Source organism: Pectinophora gossypiella, chromosome 28 (assembly GCF_024362695.1).
Source record: "Pectinophora gossypiella chromosome 28, ilPecGoss1.1, whole genome shotgun sequence".
Lineage (NCBI taxonomy): Eukaryota > Metazoa > Arthropoda > Insecta > Lepidoptera > Gelechiidae > Pectinophora > Pectinophora gossypiella.
The window spans coordinates 5,542,022-5,549,711 of record NC_065431.1 but is presented as its reverse complement, the minus strand read 5'-3'; positions in this window follow the sequence as shown (position 1 = coordinate 5,549,711).

Sequence of the window (7,690 nt, the reverse complement as noted above, 5' to 3'; positions counted from 1 at the left end):
ATAAATATTATATGAAACTAGATATACCTACTCACTGTGTTTTAATGTGAAAATAGAATACTTATTACTACGTGTAGAACGGTAACTTTACGCCCCGCACCAATTCGTTTCGAGCGCCTACCTCACCCCCTCTCTGGCTTACTTAAGTCATAGAATAAGAAATAATACTACGTATCGAACAAGCAACTCTCCGCTCTCCACTTTGTTGTGGCTTCCGAATACATCCCGCTTAGGGACGGTACTGAAAAGTATAAAAAAAAATAATAAAAAAGTTTACCTATTTAGGTAAAACCTACGACACACACCCAGTATCGGCATCCGAAGGACGTAATATACGATCCCGACGACTCGATTACTCTAGCCATAGAGGCGGGCAATCAGCTCGCGACCCCGATACCGACCCCGCCGGCGTGGTCGACGATTTCCCTCATTCAGCGCTTATCGCTATCGACCCACTAGGGTCGATTAATTCTTTCAAATATTTTTCCTCTCAGACGTCTGGGCACCCTCAGGCCTGGTGTCTTAAACGTTGTACCGGGTGAGATCCCTTCAGCGCTCCCCATTTGTCCGGCGAAGTAGTTAATGCCATCTGCGGCAAATCTACAATAAGTCACGTGAAAAAAAAAGGCAGCGCCGCGCACGCTCGGCGTTCGGCAGCCGACCAGCGCAGGCGTCGCGTTGCCGCGGCGCCAACGTCTCTGAACGCTTTTCACATGGTCCACTTACCTAATCAATACAAGGTATATATGTAATACCGGGGTCCCGGTATCAGTTATTTTATGTATTTTTTATGACAGAAACACAGCGATTATTACAATCAACAGTGCCTAATTAAATATGTTAATTTATGCAAATCGTTGCGTGCGATAGATACATCGAGAATTCCACTTTTTCATTACCCTGTTAGGAATATAAGTAAGTACATAAGATTTTTATTATAAGGTTTAGGCACAAGGTTTTGGCGGGAAGAAGAGAGGAATGGCGATTACTCCACCGACAAGAGCGCAGCTCTTAAATAGAGAGAAAGAGAGATTTTTATTATTATTTTTTTATTAAAAGTTTTGAGCGCGTTTGATCACGATCCAGTGTGGTCTTAAGGGCCCAGTCTCCGGTTGCAGAATAGGCTACTTGACAACCTAGTCAAATGGGATACTTTTTACGAAACGTCAAAACGGAAGTTTTCTTTGGAGTTTTTATGGAAATACTGTTCTGTGACATCATGTCACAGAACAGTAGTTGGTTCATCATATCCAGCTTACGACATCGTATCAACAGTGGCTGCAAGTTGTCTTTGATTACTTGTGGCTCTGCCCACCCCATTAGGGATTACGGGCGTGAGTTTATGTATGTATGTATGTATGTACTGTTCTGTGACGTAATGTGTAAAATATTATGTGGTTATGTTTGTTACGCTCGGTCTGCGATTGTTGAAGTTAAGCAACTTTCGCAAAGGCCGCTCATAGAATGGGTGACCACAAAAAAAAAGTTTTCATCTCGAGCTCCTCCGTGCTTCGGAAGGCACGTTAAGCCGTTGGTCCCGGCTGCATTAGCAGTCGTTAATAACCACCAATCCGCACTGGGCCCGCGTGGGGGTTTAAGGCCCGATCTCCCTATCCATCCATAGGAAAGGCCCGTGCCCCAGCAGTGGGGACGTTAATGGGCTGATGATGATGATGAGACAAGAATGGAGAGCTACACTGATGCTACACAGACAAGCGCGTGGCTCTTAAATCACTGAGTGAGAACAAGAAAAAGCACCATTGTATTAACTCCTTTATACGGTAATTGGCAAGTACCAAGTTTGACAGCAAACGAACGAAATCACGGCAATTTCGTAGTAAACTGAAAAACGGTTACAATTATTACGTTAGGCAACGTTAACGCCGCAATATTCGACTTGCCACTGAAATATCCTGCTGAAAAGGGCACACTATATAACACGGATTGGACTGTTTGATCGATAATCTCTCTCTCTCTATTTAAGAGCTGCGCTCTTGTCGGTGGAGTAATCGCCATTCCTCTCTTCTTCCCGCCAAAACCTTCACCTCCCGATACGACTTTTTTTTTGACGTGACTTATTGTAGATTTGCCGCAGATGGCATTAACTACTTGGCCGGACAAATGGGGAGCGCTGAAGGCTCTCACCCGGTACAACGTTTAAGACAACAGGCCTGAGGGTGCCCAGTTGAGCGCGAAACTCGGCTCAGGGCGTCGTCTGAGAGGAAAAATATTTGAAAGAATTAATCGACTCTAGTGGGTCGATAGCGATAAGCGCTGAATGAGGGAAATCGTCGACCACGCCGGCGGGGTCGGTATCGGGGTCCTGAAGTGTTTGGTGTCGCGAGCTGATTGGCTGCCTCTATGGCTAGAGTAATCGGGTCGTCGGGATCGTATATTACGTCCTTCGGACGCCGATACTTCCCGATACGACACGACCTGCACCTCCTCTTTTATTTCTTTCATAAATGTTATCCTAGGTCTCAGGAATATGGGTTCCCTCACGATGTTTTCCTTCACCGCTGATCACGTGATAATCATTTATGATCCAAACATGATTTTCGAATTTGTTTTCGAATTCTCTTCTTCTAATCGTGTGGGTTGTGAGGTGGAATACCAGCCTCATCAACCCTGGTGTCAGGGTGTGAAGGTGGTGTAACCCTGGTGGTGGTAGGGGTAATGATTATCACATGCTAGACGCCTCTGCCTACCCCTTTGCGGATACTGGCGTGAAGCTATGTTATTAAACTAACGTTGTAAATAGTCGACTACCAGTTAGTAGTTTTTTTAGCTACAATAATGCGTTGGGTAATGTGATAATGTACTGAGGATGTGAACGACCCGTTTCTGTTACGAATTGCGATGGCAAGTGATATTACAATCAGATGCTATCGATCAGTTAAAATAATATAATATACTTAATTTATTGGTCAAAACTCAACATCACTGTTGCAACAGCCTTGTGGTCTAGCGGTTTGAGCGTTGGTCTCGCGAACTGGGAGTCCAGGTTCCATTCCCGATGGGGAAAAAAGAAAGAATGTTTATTATAAAGGAACACTACAAAATATAAAACAAATCACGGAATACTCGTAACACATAACTTACAATCAATACTTACACACATTTTTTTTTTTGACGTGACTTATTGTAGATTTGCCGCAGATGGCATTAACTACTTGGCCGGAATAATACACACAAAAAAATCCACTAACACAAGAGAGTACAAATAAAATGACATTAAACATTAACCACCTTACAAATAAAAAATAAACCAGGGATGAACATGGGTTTAAGTATTTGAAAGCTAAACAAAATTGAATCCAATTATCATACAATTCGACTGAACTTTGCTTGACTGTCAAATAATTAAACCCCTAAAATTCTTTATTTGTAAGGTGGTTAAAGTCTTTGTGAGACTGTCCTATGTTTTGTAATGACTCCATGCTTTGAAGGGCACGTTAAGCCGTTGGTCCCGGCTATTAGCCGTAAAACGGCTCCACAAACCCGCGGTGGAGCAGCGTGGTGGAGTATGCTCCATAACCCGTCCGATTGATTGAAGAGCGGCCTGTGGTCAGCAGTGAAGAGATAAACTTAAACTAAGAGAAGGCAGACAGGCGTGCACATCAAGAACAAGCGAAATTCAAGTGAAGATAAAAACATTGTGTTGTCTATGATTTTTATTTTTTTAAAGTAAAATTATTTGGCATGCAGAAGAAGAAGATGGAGAAATATATTACAGAATACAATGAAAGCACAGCATAAAAACCAACTTTTTTTGTATATTTTTCCTTTATTATCATTATTTTTTATTAAGCTGTGTTTTTCTTATATTATTACATACATACATATACGTACTCACGCCTATTTCCCACCGGGGTAAGTAGAGACTATAGAATTTCACTTGCTTTGATCCTGACTCAGGTCTCTTGCTTCAAATTCAAAATATTTACTTCCGAAACTAGTCCATATTTTGTTAGTAACAGAAAGTTTAACCTAGTATTAGTAACAGAATCGAAAGCTTCACATTCATCAAGAATTGCATTTGATTTTTTTTATTTTTTTTTATATTATTATTATTTGAATTTTTTTATTTTAGGCATAAAAATAAATTTGATTAGCACTCGAGCTTGCCTTGGCGTGCCAATAGCAATAGCAACTAATATCCATCAACGAACACGTAATTAGTCCAATAGATTATTACATCGATACCACGCACAAACAAATATTCGTTATAGTTGTTTACTACAAGCTATCTAGTATAGTATAGAAGTTAACTGAACAGTTGTATTAAGTTTCTAAAGTAGAAAAAACTCGAAAAAAGTTTTCCTTTCCGGAAAGTGCGGGATCACCTTAGGAAGTGGTTTTTGTGATTTTTTAACGGGATTTTTTAAAAGAGGTTATTTTTTTTTTTAAATAAGTAGATAATAAAAAATATGTTTTATTATTTCAAATAATAATAATACAGTGAATTGGAGATGTCCTTAGAAAAGGTTCAATACGATCTACTCTGAAACGGCGTGCGTGTATGAAGCGATTGATGAATGTGGAGGAAGCAAGAGAAGTGTGTCAGGATCGAAGCAAATGGAATTCTATAGTCTCTGCTTACCCCGGTGGGAAATAGGCGTGAGTTTATGTATGTATGTATGTATGTAATAATACAGTGACACCGTGTCGAATATTCAGGGGGATGATTCAGCTCACGATTCTGAGTTAATTTCAAGTGGAATTTTCCGTAAAAAAAGTGTGGAACTGAAAATAATTTTAAAAAACACTAATCATGAATTTTCCGACAGGAAATTCCACTTGATATCAACTCAGAATCATGGTCTGAATCATCCTCTTCAGTATTTGTTACGGTGTCACTAACACCCATACGTACTTGTATGGCTACCTGTACGTACTTGTACAGGGTGTTAGTGACATCGTAACGAATACTGAGGGGGATGATTCAAGTCATGATTCTGAATTAAATTCAAGTGGAATTAACCCGCAGTGGAGCAGCGTGGTGGAGTATGCTCCATACCCCCTCCGGTTGATTGAGGGGAGGCCTGTGCCCAGCAGTGGGACGTATATAGGCTGTTTATGTTATGTCTAGGAGATATACGTACAGCTGTGGCCAGCAAAAGGCTGATGATGAAGAGGTATATGTTTTTCCAGGTCATGTGTCGTACCAACCATGTTCAATGGCTTCTTTGACGTAACTTATTGCAGATTTACCGCATGCGTATGGCATTAAAATACTTGGCCTGAATAATTAATGCAATTAACTTTAAAAGTACCTATATAAGTAGTTAAATTAATGTTTTCAGGAAACATTTGCTCATAAAATAATACGTTTTATGGATACATCAATCCTTAATTATAAAACAGTAAAAAAGTTACACAACTTAAACTGACCGAACGCGAAAATAACAAATAAATGTTTTTTTTTTATATAATCTTCTTCTATCGTGTGGGCTGTGAGGTCGATCACCAACCTCATCAACCCTGGTGTCAGGGTTGTTGTTGGTGGAGGTGTTTTTACGGCTAATAGCCGGGATCAACGGCTTAACGTGCCCTCTGAAGCACGGAATAATCTTACTTTTTAGGACAATCAGGTGATTCAAGCCTGAAAAGTCCTTACAAAACAAAGGACAGTCTCACAAAGTGATTTCAACAATGTCCCTACCGGGAATCGAACCCGGATCGTGAGCCTTACGCTCTAACCATTAGACCACGGAAGCGGCTCCTAGACAGATTTTTTTTTACGTGACTTATTGTAGATTTGCCGCAGATGGCATTAACTACTTGGCCGGATATACAGTTAGCGATATCGTAACGAATACTGAGGGGGTTGTTGGGAATTGAGAACGTACCCATTATTATCAGCCTAGTATGTGGGCTAATCTGCTAGTTAATGATTATGTTGGCAATTCTTTTTTTACCTGACATTCTTTTTCTTCAATAAATACAATTCTGTACACACCATCTAATTTTATTTTAAGTTATACCTGTCATATTCTTGTCCGCCGAAAAGGAAAGGGACGGGTAATCGACAGTCAATATGGAACACACTTCAATTTTAGGCGGGAATTTTAAAAATCCTCCCAAATTTATATATTGGCCAATAACCCGACAGAATTAAGTTGACAGCACACGTCAAACGACATTCGCCCGGGCTATTCGTTCATTTTATACGGTTGTTCATCATCCGTCCCTTTCCTTTTCGGCGGATAAGAAACAGAAAGGTATAACTTAAACCTGCCTTTTTTTTTGACGTGACTTATTGTAGATTGGGTATCATTTAAGCTATCACCAATTTAATTAGTTTTGTGTTTCTTAAATAATAGGGTTTGTCCTCAAAATAGTAGATCTGTCACCAAAATGTAGTCACCAAACAATGCAAAATCAGTTCCACAATAAATCACCTAAAATCCTGAGATATAAGGTCTAGTACCAAATAAATGTTTTTGTATGTATTATAATAGGTGTGTCCTAATAAGTATTTAAACAAACTAATTTAAAGAGATTACCAATAAATCATATTATGTTACTAGAAAATTGCATTAAGTTCAAATAAAAAATTAGGGTTGTCATCATCGTTTCAATCAAAAGATTCTGCTACTTAACTAGACTCCCAAGGTTCTAAATTTCCACTGGTAGTATAAATTATATTTAGCAGAGTAGTAAATAAAACAATTAAAGTCAATATAATCAATATTTATTGTTTAAAATAATTACCACTGAACAATCAGCGCTGGTTTAAAATAGCTGGCTTATGGTACGCCGCCCGCGTCGCGCATCGTGTGATCGAACCTAGTTACCTATTACCCATCGTTGAGGCCGGATTAGTCAATTTTTAAAGCGCGCCAATTTGTCTCCGCCCCTTTGATCATTTTTTCATTAAAATTATAAATTGATGTATTAAATTGGTAACGAATACTATTAATTTAATATCTGAACGAAATAAAATGTTACTACTGTATTGGTGACAAAATATCAAATAAAAAGGAGTCGCAGTCAGGGATCGATAATCGATTTATTTGGTGACAGATCTACCATTCTGAGCACAGAGTTATTATTTAAGTAACAAAACTGTTATTATAAGAACGAAGTTTATATTCATGTAATGCAATATAATTTTATTGGTTATCGATCTCTTATTTTACACATATATTAACATTAATTTGATAATTCATACCTGGGAACAATTTTTGTTTATCTGAGAACGAAAATATTTCGTGGCGATAGATCTATTTATTAGGTGATACATCTTGATGACAAATATAAATTTTGGTGATAGAAAATATAGTCCCCTTGTAGATTTGCCGCAGATGGCATTAACTACTTGGCCGGAAACCTGCCGGAATAATCGGGGCCAATGTGTAACTATGTATTTTTTGCCGATAAAATATTTTTCTTTTAACAAATCAAATCAAATCAAATATGCTTACTGGTTTCATAGATTTCTTGTTTACGACGAGTTCTATTTTTATTTATCTTACCCGGAAGTTGATAAGGTGATGTCATAAAATAATCTATTTTTTCCCTAATTACTTACTAATGTAAACATTGAATAGAATACATTAGAATAGAATACAAGAGAAAATTGAAGTACAACGAGAGACGGGAATTGATCCAAGCGCAGAGGCAGGTACAAGTGCGGCACAAGGACTACAACTGCATCAGGTAGGAATTCCGCGCAAGGAAAACG